This window comes from Oncorhynchus keta, unplaced genomic scaffold, assembly GCF_023373465.1.
Source record: "Oncorhynchus keta strain PuntledgeMale-10-30-2019 unplaced genomic scaffold, Oket_V2 Un_contig_20007_pilon_pilon, whole genome shotgun sequence".
NCBI lineage: Eukaryota > Metazoa > Chordata > Actinopteri > Salmoniformes > Salmonidae > Oncorhynchus > Oncorhynchus keta.
This window is the reverse complement of record NW_026281776.1, coordinates 12,610-36,464: the sequence shown is the minus strand read 5'-3', so window position 1 is coordinate 36,464 and position 23,855 is coordinate 12,610. Positions and strand designations below refer to the sequence as shown.

Genomic DNA, 23,855 nt, shown 5'->3' with positions numbered 1-23,855 from the left:
CACCAAAGTAATGGTGAATCAACATCTGATGCATGTGTCTTCTAGCTCATTCCCACAGAACTGATCATCACACCATCTATCTGATACATGTGTCTACACCATCTGTGTCTTCTAGATACATGTGTCTACTAGCTCATTCTCTATCTGAACAGAGAACTAGTTGATCATCACACCATCTCTATCTGATACATGTGTCTACTAGCTCATTCCCAACAGAGAACTGATCATCACACCATCTCTATCTGATACATGTGTCTATGCTCATTCCCAACAGAGAACTGATCATCACACCATCTCTAGCATGTGTCTACTTCATTCCCAACAGAGAACTGACCATCACACCATCTATCTGATACATGTGTCTACTAGCTCATTCCCAACAGAGAACTGACCATCACACCATCTATCTGATACATGTTGTCTACTAACTCATTCCCAACAGAGAACTGACCATCACACCATCTATCTGATACATGTTGTCTACTAGCTCATTCCCAACAGAGAACTGACCATCACACCATCTATCTGATACATGTTGTCTACTAACTCATTCCCAACAGAGAACTGACCATCACACCATCTATCTGATACATGTTGTCTACTAGCTCATTCCCAACAGAGAACTGCAGAGGGAGAACTTGGTGTCAGAGCAAAACCATACCACTCAATTTAGTATGATACAGTATGTTATGTTACATTGGCCTATGAATGTAATACGATTTCTAAGATGTATGAATTACAATTCGTACAATATGTTACGAATTTGCGATGCGTATGATACTTTACAAATTCCAATTTGTTGTTGCAAACATTAATTAACATGCTAAGTACACTATATATATATATATATACACAAAATAGTGGATTTGGCTACTTCAGCCACACCCGTTGCTGACAGGAGTATAAAATCGAGCACACGGCCATGCAATCTCCATAGACAAACATTGGAAGTAGAATGGCCTTACTGATACTGAAGAGCTCAGTGACTTTCAATGTGGCACCGTCATAGGATGCCACTTTTCCAACAAGTCAGTTTGTCATGTTTCTTCCTTGCTAGAGCTGCCCTGTTCAACTGTAAGTGCTGTTATTATGAAAACATCTAGGAGCAAGAATGGCTCAACCACAAAGTGGTAAGCCACACAAGCTCAAATAACGGGACCACCGAGAGCTGAAGCGCTTAGCACGTAAAAATCGCCTGTCCTATCGAGTTCCAAACTGCTTCTGGAAGCAACAGCAGCAGAAGAACTGTTCATCGGGAGCTTCATGAAATGGGCTTCCATGGCCGAGTAGCCGCACACAAGACTAAGATCACCATGCACAATGCCAAGCATTGGCTGGAGGGATGTAAAGCTCGCCGCTATTGGACACTGAAGCAGTGTAAATGTGTTGTCTGGAGTGATGAATCACTCTTCATCATCTGGCAGTCCCACGGAAAAATCTGTGTTTGGTGAATGCCAGGCGAACGCTACCTGCCCCAATGCATAGTGCCAACTGTAAAGTTTGGTGGAGGAACAATGGTGTGGGGCTGTTTTTCATGGTTCGGGCTAGGCTCCATAGTTCCAGTGAAGGGAAATCTTAACGCTACAGCATGCAATGATATTATAGATGATTCTGTGCTGCCAACTTTGTGGCATCAGTTTGGGGAAGGCCCTTTCCTGTTTCAGCGTGACAATGCCCCCAAGCACAAATAGACGTCCATACAGAAAGGGTGTGTCAAAAACGGTTTGAAAGAACTTGACTGGCCTGCACAGAGCCCTGATCTCAGCCCCATCAAACACCTTTGGGATGAATTGGAATATCGACTGCGAGCCAGGCCTAATCGCCCAACATCAGTGCCCAACCTCACTACCCAACCTCACTAATGCTCTTGTGTCTGAATAGAGGCACGTTCCCGTAGCAATGTTATAACTTCTAGTGGAAAGCCTTCCCACAAGAGTGGGGGCTGTTATAGCAGCAAAAGGGGGACCAGGTCCATATTAAGGTCCATGATTTTGGAATGAGATGTTCAACGAGCAGGTGCCCACATACTTTTGTCCATGTAGTGTAGTTGGAAAAGGTGCTTATTAGTTAAAATGCAAAAGTTGTCTATGATGAGATTCGAACATGAAACCTTTGGGTTGCAATACGTTCATGTTATATGCTGACCCATCCACCCCGACCAACCAACCACCCTCCTTTTGTTTTGTCTTAAAGGGAAATTTCTTCATATTCATCATCTCCAGCACCACCCCAACATCAACACATGTGCAAATGGCTCATTAAAAAAAGGATAAACTTTCCAATGACATGATTCTATAACACACTCTTTCCTCTTCACAGTTCCCTCGCAGTGAAAAACAATATGATTACAATAGTGTTACTCTTTCTTAATGTTATCAAATTCACTGTTACCACTTCTTTTATGAGATGAGGATTCATTGATGGAGTGACTTTAATCTTAGCTGGTCTGAGAGAAGTGATGTTAATTCTCTGCTTTACGTATACATTGATGTGTTTTTAAGGTAGCCAATCGGGTGAAACTCTTCCCACATTCAGAGCAGAAGTAAGGCTTCTCTCCTGTGTGTCTTCTTTGATGAACTTTTAGCTCAGTTGATGTTGTGAAGCACTTCCCACAGTCAGAGCAGGAGTAAGGCTTCTCTCCTTTATGTATACGTTGGTGTGTTTTTAAGTTGCTCTGATTTGAAAAACTCTTCCCACAGTCAGAGCAGGAGAAAGGCTTCTCTCCTGTGTGTATACGTTGGTGTGACTTTAAGCCACTCTGTTGGAAAAAATTCCTCCCACAGTCAGAGCAGTAGTAAGGCTTCTCTCCTGTGTGTATTCGCTGGTGACATTTTAAGTGGCCCTGTTGAGAGAAACTCTTCCCACAGTCAGTGCAGCAGTAAGGCTTCTCTCCTGTGTGTGTTCTCCGATGAACTCTTAGCTCAACTGATCTTGTGAAACATTTTCCACAATCAGAGCAGAAGTAATGCTTCTCTCCTGTATGTATAAGTTGGTGTGACTTTAAGCTGCTCTGCTGAGAGAAAATCGCCCCACAATCAGAGCAGTAGTAAGGCTTCTCTCCTGTGTGTACACGTTGGTGTTTTTTAAGCTGCTTGATGAGGTGAAACTCTTCCCACAGGCAGAGCAGGAGTAAGGCTTCTCTCCTGTGTGCATACGTTGGTGTGTTTTTAAGCTGCTCTGTTGAGAGAAACTCTCCCCACAGTCAGAGCAGGAGTAAGGCTTCTCTCCTGTATGTATACGTTGGTGTGTTTTTAAGTTGCTCTGATGCGAGAAACTCTCCCCACAGTCAGAGCAGGAGTAAGGTTTTTCTCCAGTGTGCACTCGCCGATGAACTGTCAGAGCCTGTGATGTTGTGAAACTCTTCCCACAGTCAGTGCAAGAAAACAGATTCTCCCTGTGTGTATTTGTAGGTGTATTTTTAACTTTGATAGTATTGGGAAAATCTCCTCACAATGTGGGCATTGGTGAGACCTCTTAGCTCTGTGACCTTCCTGCTGTTGCTCTCTGGATGTAGAGAATGTCTCAACATGGTCTCCTGTGTGAACAACATCAGAAGAACCAGTCAGTTGGTGTGATATACACATGGCTTCATAACAGTAGGCTGTACAATAAAGAGAATAAAACTATTAGGGCTGTCCCGACAATTTTTTTTATCCTGGTCAAACGAGTCTTTATTTTTTTCGACCAATCGTTCCCTAGTCAATTTTTTACAATTTTAAAACGTTTATTTTATCATATATGTGTTGAAATAAAATCAACTATATGTAGGCTACTGAGCTTGTCTGATGCTTTAAGCACTGCGATTAAAAATGAAGACACACCAAATACTCAAGAGGAAGCTAGATTTTTTGTAGAAACAGACTTCGCTCACTTGCAATTTTTTATTTGACAGTGAGTCAAGACAATCAGAAATATTATCAGATTCACTCAGACAAATGTCTAGTGTGTCTCATGGGGTCTCAGTCCTAAAAGCTGTTCAGCAGTTGAGGGCAAAAAGGGGTGAATATTATGAGTCATATAATCCTCCACTCACTATCACAAGGCTTAGTAACTACAGACTCATTTCATATCATCCTCCACTCACTATCACAAGGCTTAGTAACTACAGGCTCAAATCTTCCTCCACACTATCACAAGACTACAGACTCATTTCATATCATCCTCCACTCACTATCACAAGGTAACTACAGTTATATCTTCCTCCAACTATCACAAGGGTTACAGACTCATTTCATATCATCCTCCACTCACTATCACACTACACAGACTCATTTCATATCATCCTCCACTCACTATCACAAGGGTTAGTAACTACACAGACTCATTTCATATCATCCTCCACTCACTATCACAAGGGTTAGTAACTACACAGACTCATTTCATATCATCCTCCACTCACTATCACAAGGGTTAGTAACTACACAGACTCATTTCATATCATCCTCCACTCACTATCACAAGGGTTAGTAACTACACAGACTCATTTCATATCATCCTCCACTCACTATCACAAGGGTTAGTAACTACACAGACTCATTTCATATCATCCTCCACTCACTATCACAAGGGTTAGTAACTACACAGACTCATTTCATATCATCCTCCACTCACTATCACAAGGGTTAGTAACTACACAGGCTCATTTCATATCATCCTCCAATCACTATCACAAGGGTTAGTAACTACACAGACTCATTTCATATCATCCTCCACTCACTATCACAAGGGTTAGTAACTACACAGACTCATTTCATATCATCCTCCACTCACTATCACAAGGGTTAGTAACTACACAGACTCATTTCATATAATCCTCCACTCACTATCACAAGGGTTAGTAACTACAGACTCATTTCATAGAACTTGTTCAAGGATGTCTGATGTCAGATTTACAGAATTAAACCTATCAATAACTTATGGAGGTCTAACTTATGAAGATAACTTATAGACAGAACCTGCTCTTACCATCATAAACAGATTTCCCAATCTTCTCCTCCTCTTCTTCATCTTTAATGTTGACATTCAGCTCCAGTGTTTGACTGCAGTCTTCCAGCTTCACTGATGTCATCTCTGGATCCTGCAGTGCAAACTGGGCTCCACTGTCACAATCAGGACCCAGTGACTGTAGATTGGGTTTGTCCTCACTTTTGATGTTACCAGCCTCAGACATAATCGGAGTTGCCCTGTAGTAATGAAGAGAAAATGCCCCCCCCCCCAAAAGTTATGTTATTGTCTTGAGAGTTCTGGTACTTTCTTTATTCTCAAAAAATGATATTAGATCAGGTAGCTAAACATTGAAAACAAACCATTTATTAATTTCACATAAGACAAAGTGCACACTTTAAATTACAGTGCACATAACCTATAGTAGATTTCCTAAATTCACATACAGTGGGGCAAAAAAGTATTTAGTCAGCCATCAATTGTGCAAGTTCTACCACAAAGAAAAAGATGAGGCCTGTAATTTTCATCATAGGTACACTTAAACTATGACAGACAAAATGGGGGAAAAAATCCAGAAAATCACATTGTAGGATTTTTAATGAATTAATTTGCAAATTATGGTGGAAAATAAGTATTTGGTCAATAACAAAAGTTTATCTCAATACTTTGTTATATACCCTTTGTTGGCAATGACAGAGGTCAAACGTTTTCTGTAAGTCTTCACAAGGTTTTCACACACTGTTGCTGGTATTTTGGCCCATTCCTCCATGCAGATCTCCTCTAGAGTACTGATGTTTTGGGGCTGTTGCTGGGCAACACGGACTTTCAACTCCCTCCAAAGATTTTCTATGGGGTTGAGATGTGGAGACTGGCAAGGCCTCTCCAGGACCTTGAAATGCTTCTTACGAAGCCACTCCTTCGTTGCCCGGGCGGTGTGTTTGAGATCATTGTCATGCTGAAAGACCCAGCCATGTTTCATCTTCAATGCCCTTGCTGATGGAAGGAGGTTTTCACTCAAAATCTCACGATACATGGCCCCATTCATTCTTTTCTTTACATGGATCAGTCGTCCTGGTCTCTTTGCAGAAAAACAGCCCCAAATCATGATGTTTCCACCCCCATGCTTCACAGTAGGCATGGTGTTCTTTGGATGCAACTCAGCATTCTTTGTCCTCCAAACACAACGAATTGAGTTTTTACCAAAAAGTTATATTTTGGTTTCATCTGACCATATTACATTCTCCCAATCTTCTTCTGGATCATCCAAATGCTCTCTAGCAAACTTTAGATGGGCCTGGACATGTACTGGCTTAAGCAGGGGTACACGTCTGGCACTGCAGGATTCGAGTCCCTGGCGGCGTAATCAACCACAGTTGATTTCTTCAAACCAAGCTGCTTACCTATTGCAGATTCAGTCTTCCCAGCCTGGTGCAGGTTTGTTTCTGGTGTCCTTTGACAGCTCTTTGGTCTTAGCCATAGTGGAGTTTGGAGTGTGACTGTTTGAGGTTGTGGACAGGTGTCTTTTATACTGATAACAAATTCAAACAGGTGTCATTAATACAGGTAATGAGTCGAGGACAGAGGAGCCTCTTAAAGAAGAAAATGCATAAATGACTCAAAAACCATTTAGTACAAGGCTGCAGTATGTATTGGGCAGCACTATGTACTAGTTTCCTGAATAACCTTGTCTTCACTGTATTATTTCACTCCAATTGTATTTCGCGTTCACACCATAGTAATATATAAGGATAGATACAACTGAATGTGTCTGAATATTAGTATACATGTAGAAAACTGATAATCATTACGTTCTGCTTCAAAACAGTAATGTAACCTTGAAATGGTCTCTCTCATGCACCTGCATTGCCTGAACGGAAGTCCGTTGACACCACAGAGTTAGCGCCACCTGCAGTACTGGAGTCCTGAACCAATTAGTGTCATTTGGTTATTGGCCACTAGATGGCAGTGTCAAATATTTACAAACTATAGCACCCAATTTGAAGAAGACAAGGCACTAATAATTGGCTGATTGCTCCTAACCCATAGGAATCCCCATCCATTTGACTACTTTAAAATGGTGGAAAGCCTCAATGTCCATGCTAAAACGGGTTACATAGAGGTTGAGTCTTCTATCCATCTCTATGCTTGATGCAGACACAGGCCGGTCCTGGCTGAAATACCACCCTCCTCCTATGAACTACAATAGTCCTAGTAAGCAAAAAAACATGTAAAATACTTATTTTTCCAAACGTTGAAGTTAGATTCATTTTAGGTTATGAATGAAAGTTGAAAAGTCGTATCTGCACATTTAAAATAAGTATTTACTGGATGTTGAAATCAGTTAATTGAAAGTTGAAAAGACATCTAGAGTACACAACAGAGTAAAGTAAGGTACAATCCAGTACATTATACTCTACTATACTCAGGGCTGGGTGATATATAGAATTAATTCAAATGTATGTTTTTGCGCGACACTCCAAATGCCTGTATTTACTTTCATTTGTATGAATGTTTATGTCCTCTTGTTGTCAAATTGTATTTTTGGTCTCGTCTCCTTAGCTCCTCTGTGCCGTGTGCACCTTCCCATTTACACCAGAGATCTGTATATAATGACAAGATGCACGTCTTCACCCTAACAATGGGAGTTGTTGTCCCAAAGGCGGAAGTCAGGCAACAAACTTAGGTCCAAAACAAGCCCATAGAAATGCATTGGGCTAATTTTTAGACAGAATTTAGCAAGAGTGAAACCTCTTGCTTCGCCTCTTTCTCTATGACTTACACACACCAAGCCCACACCAAGCAGATGTGTTGTTACCTACCCTTACCACCTGGGGACAGTTGTAGAGGGAGGTGTTTAGTCCCAGTGTCCTTAGCTTAGTGATGAGCTTTGAGGGCACTATGAATGACTAAAATAACTAATCTATAACTAATCTAGTTTTAAAATACAATTTAAGAAACAAAAAGGTATCCACCCAAATGAATGGTCAAAACTGATGTTCATACCATCTCTATCTGATAAATGTTGTGTCTACCAGCTCATTCCCACATAAAACTGCAGAGGGAAGCAGCACCACCCAGTCAACCAGCCTCACAGAGGATATTCAACCCTAAAGCCAAATCCAAGGTAATCTCAACATCTTTACAGTTGAAACTAACAAAACTGACAAGGTGAATATTCATCAGTAAAGTAAAGAGGCTAACATTCTATAACGCTCCCTTTTCTCACAGTGAGAAACAATAGGATTACAATAGTGAGCTACAATTTCTTGAGAATTAAGTGAAGGAATGAGCACAGCTATTATCGGGCCAGCTCTAGCAAGCGTCTTGGTGGTCCCAAACTTCTTCCATTTAAGAATGATGGAGGTCACTGTGTTCTTGGGGACCTTCAATGCTGCAAACATTTTTTGGTACCCTTCTCCAGATCTGTGCCTCCACACAATCCTGTCTGAGCTCTACGGTTATTTCATTCAAACTCATGGCTTGATTTTTGCTCTGACATGCACTGTCAGCTGTGGGACCTTATATAGACAGGTGTGTCTTTCCAAATCATGTCCAATCAATTGAATTTACCACAGGTGGACTCCAAGTTGTAGAAACATCTCAAGGATGATCAATGGAAACAGGATGCACCTGAGCTCAATTTCGAGTCTTATAGCAAAGAGTCTGAATACTTAAGCAAATAAGTTATTTTTGTAGAATTGTTTATTTTAACAACCTGTTTTCGATTTGGCATTATAGGGTATTGTGTGTAGATTGCAGAAGGAACACTTTTATGTAATCAATTTTAGAATAAGGCTGTAACGTAACAAAACGTGGAAAAAAATCAAGGGTTCTGAATACTTTCCTAATGCGCTGTAGCTAATTTAGAAAAACAGGATTGTCTTTTTCTCCCCTTTTTAACATCACAAATAACAATGGAAATCAACAACTATGTCTCTGTTGTCGTATGTTTCTTTCTAGTAAGCATTTCCCATCCTGGAGACTGAGACCTTGTGGAAATCTGTGGTGGAGAAGAATGTATGACAATTTGGACACTACATTACCCTATAGTAGTTATCATCATCATGCTTTCCATGGTTTAGGCCTATAGATACCTAGGCCTTGCTAACTAATTGTGTTATCCAGCTAGCTATAAAAGTGCATGCTAACACGAAAGATTTGTATAACTAAAACAAGATAGACCACACCTTGTTGTTTACAATGGGGACGTTTATTAGGAAGGCGATCCGTAGATTATACTGTTGTGGATAATCGTTATTGTGGCTAACAAAGGCTAGCTAGCGAGTAGCGACCATAACGTAGCTATTTGACAGCTTTATTTTAGGTAATTTAGCTACAGTGGCTAGTCAAGGTCAGAAAACTATCTAGCGTGCTAGCTAATCCAAACAAAACTCAACATACGGTACATGGTAAATATACTCGGTACAATGTGCTATGGTAACCTGTTAGCTGGCTAGCTAGCCTAGTTGGTAGGCCTAACAGGTTAGCTTGCTACAGTTATGGCTCTTCCGTTAGCTAGCTAGTTATCTAACGTCCTATGCTAAATCGTCCAGCACTATTCATGTATTCCCAAACGGAAACGAAACAAATTGCATGGAAAACGTACCTTTCTCTCTTCTGTCTTGACGTTTTTATCTATAACACTATTTTTCTTTCGCGGCAATCTATCATGTCCAGATTTTGCACACTGACCTTCTCGACTCCTGTTCTAAAGACAATCATGTACTTTTTACTCAATACATTTTCCATGACACCCAAAAGTACTCATTACAGTTGGCATGCTTAGCAGGACAGGAAAATGGTCCAATTCACACAGTTACCAAGAGAACAACCCTGGTCATCCCTACCTCCTCTGCTCTGGTGGACTTTGTAAATGATGTCTGAATGTTGGAGTGTGCCCATTGGCCACCCATAATATATTTTTTAAATTGCGCCATCTGGTTTCCTTAATACAAGGAATCTGAAATTATTAATGCTTTGACTTTTGCATTAGACTTTTTTTTGTATATTTAAAACCAAATACTTTTACTCAAGGAGCATTTTACTGGGTGACTTTCTATTAAGGTATCTTTACTTTTACTCAAGGAGCATTTTACTGGGTGACTTTCTATTAAGGTATCTTTACTTTTACTCAAGGAGCATTTTACTGGGTGACTTTCTATTAAGGTATCTTTACTTTTACTCAAGTATGACAGCTGGGTACTTTTTCCACCACTGGCTATTGGTTCACTGTAATTACAAGTAAGTACACCTCAAGATAGGATTTGGCCGGTGATAATGAAGTCTGTGAAACACCTGGTAATTACATTGTACTTGTGCAGATATTAAATATACTCTGTGTTGTACTAGTGTATTTGTTATGTCACTTCCACAAGCTTTAAATTGAGGGCCAGGTTGTCAGGGTGGGTAATGTACAGGTACACATGAATTACTCCTGAAGATACACTTCATTTTAACTAGCTAAATCCTGTGCAAGAAGTAGAAATTACATTGTATTTAGCCAAACATTACATGTGCTTTGAACGTTTCTTATTCCTCATCTGGAATGACTCTTGTATTATATTTGTTTTTGTAAACTCAACCAAGTTAACCCAGATCGGACACTTTATTTTGGGGGCTAGTGCTAGCAACAGCGTTGACTGTAGATATATTTTAAACAGTGCACATTAATGTTTAAGTCATTACATTTTTTTATTTTACCAGGGAAGTTGACAGAACACGTTCTCATTTACAGCAACAACCTGGGGAATCGTTACAGGGGAGAGGAGGGGGGATGAATGAGCCTGGAAGCTGGGGATGATTAGATGGCAATGAGGGTCAGAATGAGAATTTAGCCAGGACCCCAGGGTTAACACCCCTACTCTTACGATAAGTAAGAGAAAGGTAACACAAGCTTCCTCTCTGGTTCCATTCCCCAATAGTAACTGGGTCATTATTGATTTGTGGTGGTAATGCTGTCCCTGGACTTTGGTACCATATAAAACACTTTAAAATGACAATACTTTTCCCCATTTTATTTAACTGTTATTTAATAAGAAACCTATGTCCTTTATACTGCAAAACATCTATGTGTGTGTATTGTAGCAATTACTGATGGCGAGCAAATTGGCTTGTCCCCATGGTGATGTGTAAAGGTGTAGTGACATGTTTTGAGTAGATAATAGACATGTCAATTATTTTGAATTCCATGAATTAAACAGAAACATTGTATTTTCTGTATAGATAATCCAGAAAACAAAGGTTGACGGCACAAATTCATGTAACATGTTTATTTTTCATTTGTATATCAATTAATTTCATTACAGTTATCCAAATACCTGAATCAATGACTAAAATAATGAATCTAGTTTTAAAAGACAATTTAATAAAACACATGTACTCATTTCATAGCCTGTTTATAATCAAACAAAAGTCATTATGTAGTAAAAAAGAATCCACCCAAAGTAATGGTGAAAACTGATCATCACACCATCTCTATCTGATACATGTACAGTTGAAGTCAGAAGTTTACATAAACCTTAGCCAAATACATTTAAACTCAGTTTTTCACAATTCCTGACATTTAATCCTAGTAAAAAAATCCCTGTCTTAGGTCAGTTAGGATCACCACTTTATTGTAAGAATGTGAAATGTCAGAATAATAGTTGAGAGAATGATTTATTTCAGCTTTTATTTCTTTCATCGCATTCCCAGTGGGTCAGAAGGTCACATACCAAATACTAATTGAGTGTAGCATTGACTTTAAATTGTTTAACTTGGGTCAAATGTTTCGGGGAGTCTTCCACAAGCTTCCCACAATAAGTTGGGTGAATTTTGGCCCATTCCTCCTGACAGAGCTGGTCAGGTTTGTAGGCCTCCTTGCTCGCAAACGCTTTTTCAGTTCTGCCCACACATTTTCTATAGGATTGAGGTCAGGGATTTGTGATGTCCCCTCCAATACCTTGATTTTGTTGTCCTTAAGCCATTTTGCCACAACTTTGAAAGTATGCTTGGGGTCATTGTCCATTTGGAAGACCCATTTAACTTCCTGACTGATGTCTTGAGATGTTGTTTCAATATATCGACATAATTTTCCATCCTCATGATGCCGTCTATTTTGAAGTGCACCAGTCCCTCCTGCAGCAAAGCACCCCACAACATGATGCTGCCACCCCCGTGCTTCACGGTTGGGATGGTGTTCTTCGGCTTGTAAGCCTCCCTCTTTTCCTCCAAACATAACGATGGTCATTATGGACAACCAGTTCTATTTTTGTTTCATCAGACCAGTGGACGTTTCTCGAAAAAGTACGATCTTTGTCCCCATGTGCAGATGCAAACCGTAGTCTGGGTTTTTTATGGTGGTTTTGGAGCAGTGGCTTCTTCCTTGCTGAGCGGCCTTTCAGGTTGTCGATATAGGACTTTTTTACTGTGGATATAGATACTTTTGTACCTATCTTCTCCAGCATCTTCACAGGGTCCTTTGCTGTTGTTCTGGGATTGATTTGCACTTTTCGCACCAAAGTACATTCATCTCTAGGAGACAGAACGCGTCTCCTTCCTGAGCGGTATAACGGCTGCGTGGTCCCATGGTGTTTGTACTTGCGTACTATTGTTTGTACAGATGAACGTGGTACCTTCAGGTGTTTGGAAATAGCTCCCAAGGATGAACCAGACTTGTGGAGGTCGACAATTTATTTTCTGAGGTCTTGGCTGATATCTATTGATTTTCCCATGATGTCAAGCAAAGAGGCACTGAGTTTGAAGGTAGACCTTGAAATACATCCACAGGTACACCTCCAATTGACTCAAAGGATGTCAATTAGCCTATCAGAAGCTTCTAAATCCATGACATAATTTTCTGGAATTTTCTAAGCTGTTTAAAGGCACAGTCAACTTAGTGTATGTAAACTTCTGACCCACTGGAATTGTGATGCAGTGAATTATAAGTGAAATAATCTGTCTGTAAACAATTGCTGGAAAAACGACTTGTGTTATGCACAAAGAACATGTCCTAACCGACTTGGCAAAACTATAGTTTGTTAACAAGAAATGTGTGGAGTGGTTGAAAAACAAGTTAATGACTCCAACCTAAGTGTATGTAAACTACCAAATTCAACTGTATCTACCAAATCATTTCCACAGAGAACTGCAGAGGGACAACTTGGTGTCAGAGAAAAACGTACTATATGAAACAAAAAAAAACATACCACACAATTTAGTATGTTATGTTACATAACATTACATTGGCCTATAACTGTAATACGATTTGTAGGATGTATAGTATATTACGAATGACATTTCGTACAATATGTTACAATTTTCTATACGTATGATATTTTATGAATTCCAATTTGTTGTTGCTAACATTAACATGGTAAGCACACTATATACACAAAAGTACGAGGACACCCCTTCAAATTGTGGATTTGGCTATTTCAGCCACACCCGTTGCTGACAGGAGTATAAAAATCGAGCACACAGCCATGCATTCTCCATAGACAAACATTGGCAGTAGAATAGCCTTACTGAAGAGCTTTGTGACTTTCAATGTGGCACTGCCAGTTCATCAAATGTCTGCCCTGCTTGAGGACCGCCGAGTGCTGAAGCATGTAAAAATAGTCTGTCCTCGGTTGCAACACTCACAATCAAGTTCCAAACTGCTGCTGGAAGCAACGTCAACAAGAACTGTTCGTCGGGAGCTTCAGAAAATGGGTTTCCATGGCCGAGCAGCAGCACACATGCCTAAGATCACCATGTGCAATGCCAAGCGTTGGCTGGAGTGGTGTAAAGCTCACCGTCATTGGACTGATGCAGTAGAAACATGTTCTCTGGAGTGATGAATCATGCTTCATCATCTAGCAGTCCGACGGACTAATCTGGGTTTGGTGGATGCCAGGAGAACGCTACCTGCCCCAATGCATAGTGCCAACTGTAATGTTTGGTGGAGGACAACTAATGGTCTGGGGCTGTTTTTCATGGTTCGGACTAGTCCCCTTAGTTCCAGTGAAGGGAAATCTTAAAGCTACAGCATACAATGACATTATAGATGATTCTGTGCTGCCAACTTTGCGGCAACAGTTTGGGGAAGGCCCTTTCCCGTTTCAGCGTGACAATGCCCCCGAGCACAAATAGACGTCCATACACAAATGGTTTGTCAAGATCAGTGTGGAAGAACACCTTTTGGATGAATTGAAACGTTGACTGGGAGCCAGACCTAATCGCCCAACATCAGTAACCGACCTCACTAATGCTCGTGGTTGAATGGAAAAAGTCCCCAGAGCAATGTTCCAAAATCTAGTGGGAAGCCTTCCCAGAAGAGTGGAGGCCGTTATTGCAGCAAAAGGGGGACCAAGTCCATATTAAGGCCCATGATTTTGGAATGAGATGTTCGACGAGCAGGTGCCCACATACACTACCGTTCAAAAGTTGTTTTTTTGTCCATTAAATAACACCGAATTGATCAGAAATACAGTGCAGTCTCAACGTCAACAGTGAAGAGGCGACTCCGGGATGCTGGCCTTCTAGGCAGAGTTCCTCTGTCAAGTGTCTGTGTTCTTTTGCCCATCTTAATCTTTTATTTTTAATGGCCAGTCTGAGATATGTCTTTTTCTTTGCAACTCTGCCTAGAAGGCCAGCATCCCGGAGTCGCCTCTTCACTGTTGACGTTGAGACTGGTGTTTTGCGGGTACTATTTAATGAAGCTTCCAGTTGAGGACTTGTGAGGCATCCGTTTCTCAAACTAGGCACTCTAATATACTTGTCGTCTTGCTCAGTTGTGCACCGGGGCCTCCCACGCCTCTTTCTATTCTGGTTCGGTCCAGTTTGTGCTGTTCTGTGAAGGTAGTACACAGTGTTGTATGAGATTTTCAGTTTCTTGGCAATTTTTCTCATGGAATAGCCTTCATTTCTCAGAACAATAATAGACTGACGAGTTTCAGAAGAAAGTGATTTGTTTCTGGCCATTTTGAGCCTGTAATCAAACTCACAAATGCTGCTGCTCCAGATACTCAACTAGTCCAACTTAACCAGCACAACTGTTTTTAGCTGTGCTAACATACTTGCAAAAGGGTTTTCTAGTGATCATTTAACCTTTTAAAATGATCAACTTGAAATCGCTAACACAACGTGCCATTGGAACACAGGAGTGATGGCTGCTGATGATGCGCCTCGTACGCCTATGTAGATTATCCATTAAAAAAATCTGCCGTTTCCAACGACAACAGTAATTTACAACATTAACAATGTCTACACTGATCAATTTGATGTTAGATAAAAACAGACAAAAAAATAGCTTATCTTTCAAAAACAAGGACATTTCTAAGTGACCCCAAACTTTTGAACGGTATACTTTTTCGTCATGTAGTGTAGTTGCAAAGTTGCTTATTAGCTACAATTGTCCATGATGAGATTTGAACACGCAACCGTTGGGTTGCTAGACATTCATGTTTTTGCTGATCCATCCATCCACCCGACCAACCACTATCCTATTGTTTTTGCCTTAAAAAGGGACATTTTAAAATGTTCCAACTTCATATTTATCATCCCCAGCACCACCCCAACATCAACATATGTGAAAATGGCGCGTTTCTATGTTTTGTAGTAAATTTTTGTGGAGAAAGATGATTTCCAATGTCATAATTCTATAACACTCCCTTTTCCTCTGCACAGTTCTCTCACATTGAGAAACAATAGGATTACAATAGTGTTCTATGCTTTCTTCTTGATCCAATTCACTGTTACCACTTCTTTTACGAGATGAGGATTAATCGATAGAGTGACTTTAATCTTAGTTGGTCTGAGAGAAGTGATGAGGCTTCTCTCCTTTATGTACACATTGATGTGTTTTTAAGGTAGCCAATCGGGAGAAACTCTTCCCACAGTCAGAACAGCAGTAAGGCTTCTCTCCTGTGTGTGTTCTCCGATGAACTTTTAGCTCAGTTGATGTTGTGAAGCATTTTCCACAGTCAGAACAGGAGTAAGGCTTCTCTCCTTTATGTATACGTTGGTGTGTTTTTAAGTTGCCCTGTTGGGAGAAACTTTTCCCACAGACAGAGCAGGAGTAAGGCTTCTCTCCTGTGTGTATTCGCTGGTGACATTTTAATATATCCAAATGGGTGAAACTCTTCCCACAATCAGAGCAGGAATAAGGCTTCTCTCCTGTGTGTATTCGCTGGTGACATTTTAAGTTGCTCTGTTGAGAGAAACTCTTCCCACAGTCGGAGCAGCAGTAAGGTTTCTCTCCTGTGTGTGTTCTCTGATGAACTCTTAACTCAGCTGATGTTATGAAGCATTTTCCACAGTCAGAGCATAAGTAATGCTTCTCTCCTGTATGTATATGTTGGTGGGTTTGTAAGTGGCTCTGTTGAGAAAAACTTGCCCCACAGTCAGAGCAAAAGTAAGGCTTCTCCCCAGCGTGAATTTTTAGGTGTGTTTTTAAGTTGCTGGATACGGAGAAACTCTTCCCACAGTCAGAGCATGAGTAAGGCTTTTCTCCTGTGTGTATACGTTGGTGTGTTTTTAAGCTGCTCTGTTGAGAGAAACTCTCCCCACAGTCAGAGCAGGAGTAAGGTTTTTCTCCAGTGTGGACTCGCAGATGAACTGTCAGAGCCTGTGATGTTGTGAAACTCTTCCCACAGTCAGTGCAGGAATACAGATTATCTCCTGTGTGTATTTTTAGGTGAATTTCTAGTTTTGATAGAATTGGGAAAATCTCCTCACAATGTGGGCAGTGGTGAGACCTGTTAGCTCTGTGACCTTCCTGCTGTTGCTCTCTGGATGTAGAGAATGTCTCAACATGGTCTCCTGTGTGAACAACATCAGAAGAACCAGTCAGTTGGTGTGATATACATATGACTTCATAACAGTAGGCTGTACAATACAGGGAATAAAATTATTAGGGCTGTCCCGACATTCTTTTTTGATTCCTGGTCGACCGAGAGTCTTGTTTTCTTTCTACCAAATGTTTACTTTACCATACATATGTGTTGAAATAAAATTACTTAAGAGGCAGCCAGAGATCAATATCGCCTAACCAGAAAGCTCCTGACGTTGCCGGTCGGCAACCTTTTCCACGTTGAGTGCCAGGGTATAGTACCATTTCTACTGATCTGTTATGATTTTCATGGAACAGTTTCATTTAATTCATAATAAGGTATTCATATCTCAAATCAATGTCATGTGGTTAATCAAAATTATATCAAAATGATACAAATCCAAAAGTAACTTCTATTGCCGATATGTAAAACTAGCTTTCATAAAGCCAACAAATAAAAACATTGCAGCGTGCAGGTTGAAAATATCCTGATGAAAATAATTATCCTATCAATCAAATTGGCTGCACATGGTCTGTCTGTCTGTAAGAAACATTGTATCATCTGGTCTGGCCTGTGTTAGCAAACTTGCATCATTGTATAAAATATTTAAGGCCCTCAAGAGTTTCCCGTGCCAGCCAGCCAGCGAGAGACAGAGAGAGGGCGGACGGACAGACAGACAGAGAGACAGAGAGAGGGCGGACGGACAGACAGAAAGAGAGACGGACAGACAGACAGACAGAAAGAGAGACGGACAGACAGACAGACAGACAGACAGAGACAGACAGACAGACAAAGAGACAGAGAGAGGACGGACGGACGGACAGACAGAGAGACGGACAGACAGAGAGACAGAGAGAGGACGGACGGACGGACGGACGGACAGACATACAGAGAGACAGAGAGAGGGCGGACGGACAGACAGAGAGAGGGCGGACGGACAGACAGACAGAGAGACAGACAGAGAGAGAGACAGAGAGACAGAGAGAGAGAGAGACAGAGAGAGAGACAGAGAGAGAGACAGACAGACAGAGAGACAGACAGAGAGAGAGACAGAGAGACAGAGACAGAGAGAGAGACAGAGAGAGAGACAGAGAGAGAGAGACAGAGAGACAGAGAGAGAGACAGAGAGACAGACAGACAGACTCATTTCATATAATCCTCCACTCACTATCACAAGGGTTAGTAACTACACAGACTCATTTCATATAATCCTCCACTCACTATCACAAGGGTTAGTAACTACACAGACTCATTTCATATCATCCTCCACTCACTATCACAAGGGTTAGTAACTACACAGACTCATTTCATAGAACTTGTTCAAGGATGTGTTAGGTTTCATTCTGTAAATCTGTCATATCAATAACTTATGAACATAACTTATAAAGATAACTTATAAATAGAACCTGCTCTTACCATCATAAACAGATTCCCCAATCTTCTCCTCCTCTTCTTCATCTTTAATGTTGACATTCAGCTCCAGTGTTTGACTGCAGTCTTCCAGCTTCACTGATGTCATCTCTGGATCCTGCAGTGCAAACTGGGCTCCACTGTCACAATCAGGACCCAGTGACTGTAGATTGGGTTTGTCCTCACTTTTGATGTTACCGGCCTCAGACATAATCGGAGTTGGCCTGTAGTTATGAAGAGAAAATGCCCCCAAAAGTTATTGTCTTGAGAGTTCTGGTACTTTCTTTATTCTCAAAAAATGATATTAGATCAGGTAGCTAAACATTGAAAACAAACCATTTATTCATTTCACATTAGACAAAGTGCACACTTTAAATTACAGTGCACTTAATCTATAGTAGATTTCCTAAATTCACAAAAATGCATAAATGACTCAAAAACCATTTAGTACAAGATCACAGTATGTATTGGGCAGCACTATGCACTATTTTCCTGAATAACCTCGTCTTCACTGTACTATTTAACTCCAATTGTATTTTCTGTTCACACCATTGAAACATTTATAGATAAAGATGGAAACAACTGAATGTGTCTGAATATTAGTACTAGAGGTCGACCGATTAATTAGGGCCGATTTCAAGTTTTCATAACAAATCAGCATTTTTGGGCGTCGATTTGTCGAATTAAAAAAACATTAATTCAAACAGCACTTTCGTGCGTTTTGCCAGCAGCTCTTCGTTGTGCATCAAGCATTGCGCTGTTTATGACTTCAAGTCTATAAACTCCCGAGATGAGGCTCGTGTAACCGAAGTGAAATGGCTAGCTAATTAGCGCACGCTAATTGTCGTTGTGTTGCTGGTTCGAGCCCAGGGAGGAGCGCGGAGAGGGATGGAAGCTATACTGTTACACTGGCAATACTAAAGTGCCTATAAGAACATCCAATAGTCAAAGGTTAATGAAATACAAATGGTATAGAGGGAAATAGTCCTATAATAACTAAAACCTAAAACTTCTTACCTGGGAATATTGAAGACTCATGTTAAAAGGAACCACCAGCTTTCATATGTTCTCATGTTCTGATCAAGGAACTGAAACGTTAGCTTTCTTACATGGCACATATTGCACTTTTACTTTCTTCTCCAACCCTTTGTTTTTGCATTATTTAAACCAAATTGAACATGTTTCATTATTTACTTGAGGCTAAATTGATTTTATTGATGTATTGTATTAAGTTAAAATAAGTGTTCATTCAGTATTGCTGTAATTGTCATTATCACAAAAAAAAGTTTAAATTTTTTTAAAATATGTTTTTTTTAACAAAAAAAAAACGGCCGATTAATCGGTATCGGCTTTTATGGTCCTCCAATAATCGGTATCGGTGTTGAAAAATCATAATCGGTCGACCTCTAATTAGTACACATGTAGAAAACTGATAATCATTACGTTCTGCTTCAAAACAGTAATGTAACATTGAAATTGTCTCTCTCTCATGCACCTGCATGAACGGAAGTCCGTTGACACCACAGAGTTAGCGCCACCTGCAGTGCTGGAGTCCTGAACCAATTAGTGTAATTCAGTTATTGGCCACTAGATGGCTGTGTTCAATATTTACAAACCATAGCACAAAAGTTGGGGCACTAATAATTGGCTGATTGCTCCTAACCCATAGGAATCCCCATCCATTTGACTTCTTTAAAATGGTGGAAACCCTCAATGACAATGTCCATGCTAAAACGGGTTACATGGAGGTTGAGTCTTCTATCCATCTCTATTGATGCAGACACAGGCCGGTCCTGGCTGAAATACCACCCTCCTCCTATGAACTACAATAGCCCTAGTAAGCAAATAAAACGTGTAAAATACTTATTTTTCCAAATGTTGAAGTTAGATTCATTTTAGGTTATGACTGAAAGTTGAAAAGTCATATCTGCATTTACATTTAAAATAAGTATTTTCTGTATGTTGAAATCAGTTAATTGAAAGTTGAAAAGACATCTTGAGTAGGGTACAACACAGTACATTATACTCTACTATACTCAGGGCTGGGCGATATATACACTGCTCAAAAAAATAAAGGGAACACTTAAACAACACAATGTAACTCCAAGTCGATTATACTTCTGTGAAATCAAACTGTCCACTTAGGAAGCAACACTGATTGACAATAAATGTCACATGCTGTTGTGCAAATGGAACAGACAACAGGTGGAAATTATAGGCAATTAGCAAGAAACCCCCAATAAAGGAGTGGTTCTGCAGGTGGTGACCACAGACCACTTCTCAGTTCCTATGCTTCCTGGCTGATGTTTTGGTCACTTTTGAAAGCTGGAGGTGCTTTCACTCTAGTGGTAGCATGAGACAGAGTCTACAACCCACAAACGTGGCTCAGGTTGTGCAGCTCATCCAGGATGGTACATCAATGCGAGCTGTGGCAAGAAGGTTTGCTGTGTCTGTCAGCGTAGTGTCCAGAGCATGGAGGCGCTACCAGAAGACAGGCCAGTACATCAGGAGATGTGGAGGAGGCCGTAGGAGGGCAACAACCTAGCAGCAGGACCGCTACCTCCGCCTTTGTGCAAGGAGGAGCACTGCCAGAGCCCTGCAAAATGACCTCCAGCAGCCCACAAATGTACATGTGTCTGCTCAAACGGTCAGAAACAGACGTCCACAGGTGGGGGTTGTGCTTATAGCCCAACACCGTGCAGGACGTTTGGCATTTGCCAGAGAACACCAAGATTGGCAAATTCGCCACTGGCGCCCTGTGCTCTTCACAGATGAAAGCAGGTTCACACTGAGCACGTGACAGAGTCTGGATACGCCGCGGAGAACGTTCTGCTGCCTGCAACATCCTCCAGCATGACCGGTTTGGCGGTGGGTCAGTCATGGTGTGGGGTGGCATTTCTTTGGGGGGCCGCATAGCCCTCCATGTGCTCGCCAGAGGTAGCCTGACTGCCATTAGGTACCGAGATGAGATCGTCAGACCCCTTGTGAGACCATATGCTGGTGCGGTTGGCCCTGGGTTCCTCCTAATGCAAGACCATGCTAGACCTCATGTGGCTGGAGTGTCAGCAGTTCCTTTGATGCTATGGACTGGCCTTTGACTTGTTTTAAGGACATTACATCAAAGTTGGATCAGCCTGTAGTGTGGTTTTTCACTTTAATTTTGAGTGTGACTCCAAATCCAGACCTCCATGGGTTGATATATTTGATTTCCATTGATAATTTTTGTGTGATTTTGTTGTCAGCACATTCAACTATGTAAAGAAAAAAGTATTTAATAAGAATATTTCATTCATTCAGATCTAGGATGTGTTATTTTAGTGTTCCCTTTATTTTTTTGAGCAGTGTAGAATTAATTAAAATGTACATTTTTTAGCTAAATTCCAAATTTCTGTATTTACTTTCATTTTCATGAGTGTTTATGTCCTTTTGTTGTCAAATTGTATTTTTGCTCCTCTGTGCCGTGTGCACCTTCCCATTTACACCAGAGATCTGTATATAATGACAAGATGCACGTCTCTACTCTAACAATGGGAGTCGTTGTCCCAAAGGCAGGAAGGCAGGCAACAAGGTTAGGTCCAAAACAAGCCCATAGAAACGCATTGGCATTATTTTGGACAGAATTTAGCGAGAGTGAGAATTTAGCGAGAGTGAAACTTCTTGCTTTGCCTCTTTCTCAATGACTTACACACACCAAGCCCCACCCCCTGACTTTCACGTCAACAAAGTTGCGAGATCACATCTTCCTCTCATTTGGGAACACCCACTCATTCAAGGGTTTTTCTTGATTTTACTATTTTCTACATTGTAGAATAATAGTGAAGACATCCAAACTATGTAATAACACACGGAATCATGTAGTAACCAAAATAAAGTGTTAAATCAAAATACATTTTATATTTGAAATTCTTCAAAGTAGCCACCCTTTGCTTTGATGACAGCTTTACACACTCTTCGGCAAACTTAACGACTGTGTTGGTGCCACGCAGTCATGAGTGAACGGGGAGTACAGGAGGGGACTGAGCACGCACCCCTGAGAGGCCCCTGTGTTTAGGATCAGCGTGGCAGATGTGTTGTTACCTACCCTTACCACCTGGGGACAGTTGTAGAGGGAGGTGTTTAGTCCCAGGATCCTTAGCTTAGTGATGAGCTTTGAGGGCACTATGGTGTTGAACGCTGAGCTGTAGTCAATGAATAGCAATCTCACGTAGGTGTTCCTTTTGCCCAGGTGGGAAAGGACAGTGTGGAGTGCAATAGAAATTGCATAATCTGTGGATCTTTGGGGAGGTATGCAAATTGTTGTGGGTCATGAGATACTCTACTTCAGGCGAGCAAAACCTTTAGAATTCTTTAATATTAGATTTCATGCACCAGCTGTTGGTTACAAATATACACAGACGCCACCCCTTGTCTTACAAAAGGCAGATGTTCCATCTTGCCGATGCAGCGCAAACCCTGCCAGCTGTATGCTATCTTTGTCATCGTTCAGCCACAACTTGGTGAAACACAAGACATTACAGTTTATTTGTGATCGAAGCTCGTCTATTTTGTCATCCAATCATTGTACGTGGGCTAGTTGGACTGAGGGTAGAGGCAGATTACCCACAAATAATGCCAAAAAACCCACAATAGGTTAGAAAACCATAATACGGCAGCCGTCTACTCTGGCGCCATTCTTCTCACTTTTAAATTTAGTAACAACATTCTAACAGTGTTTATTGTTGCCTAATCCTAATTTGAAATGATTCCACTAATTTGTATCAGTTCGCATTGCTTTCAATGAGGGTATTTTATGTTGAGGGCGAACCACAAATTCCATTATTGTGGCTAATCGTTATTCTGGCTAATTTCACGTAGCTAGGGACAAGCGGGTACCAGGGCTGCTTCCAGGATGGGGACGGAAACGTTGGCCACATTCCGATAGAAATGTATTATGTAGAACAAACATGCCTCTGATTCTAAGGGATCATCTCAGTTCTATTCAGGGCATTTCTATCTGCAACTTTCCACAACGTTTTTGTACTGAACATCCCCAGGAGAACACGACTGAGTTATGTATGAACCTGGAAAGCCTCACAAATGAACGTGTGGTGGACATCGCTCCGTGTGCTTGAAAAATATTTTATCACGTTCTTCTCTCACTCGGTTTGACAGAGAAATTACACAAAACCTTTCCCAAACGGGATAATATCTCGAGGATGTGTTATATAATACGCTATTTCGATAATACACAGTTTAAACGTGCCATTACATACCTGTAGTAATAAAGCGAAACGCACAACAACGTTCTGTCGTTTTCTTTACTCTGAAGAATGGTGGCAGGCAACCCGGAACTTCCTGTTTCCAACTACCGTAGTGCAACAGCGACATGTATTGGACTGATGGACTAACTACTGATAAAGCATGTAAAATATAAAGGGAACTTGATTAGCAAGACAAATAAACCTTGGTTCAAGAAAACTAAAGGTGTGTCTGTTTTAATGTCTAAGTTTTTTAAAAACATTACATATGCATTGTACATGGTCTCTGTGGAAGGCCACAGAGATGCCAGTTGAATAATGTTTACATATCTTGCATTACTCATCTCATATGTATATACTGTATTCTATAATATCTATTGCATCTTAGCGTATGCCGCTCTGACATTGCTTATCCATATATTAACATATATTCTTATTCCATTCCTTTACTTAGATTTGTGTGTATTAGGTA

At 40.8% G+C, this 23,855-nt stretch overlaps 1 pseudogene; it reads right to left on the bottom strand.

Moving 5' to 3' along the window:
• Positions 1-312: 312 nt before the first annotated feature.
• On the bottom strand, positions 313-23,522 carry LOC127920598 (oocyte zinc finger protein XlCOF6-like; annotated as a pseudogene).
• Between the last annotated feature and the right edge of the window lie 333 nt (positions 23,523-23,855).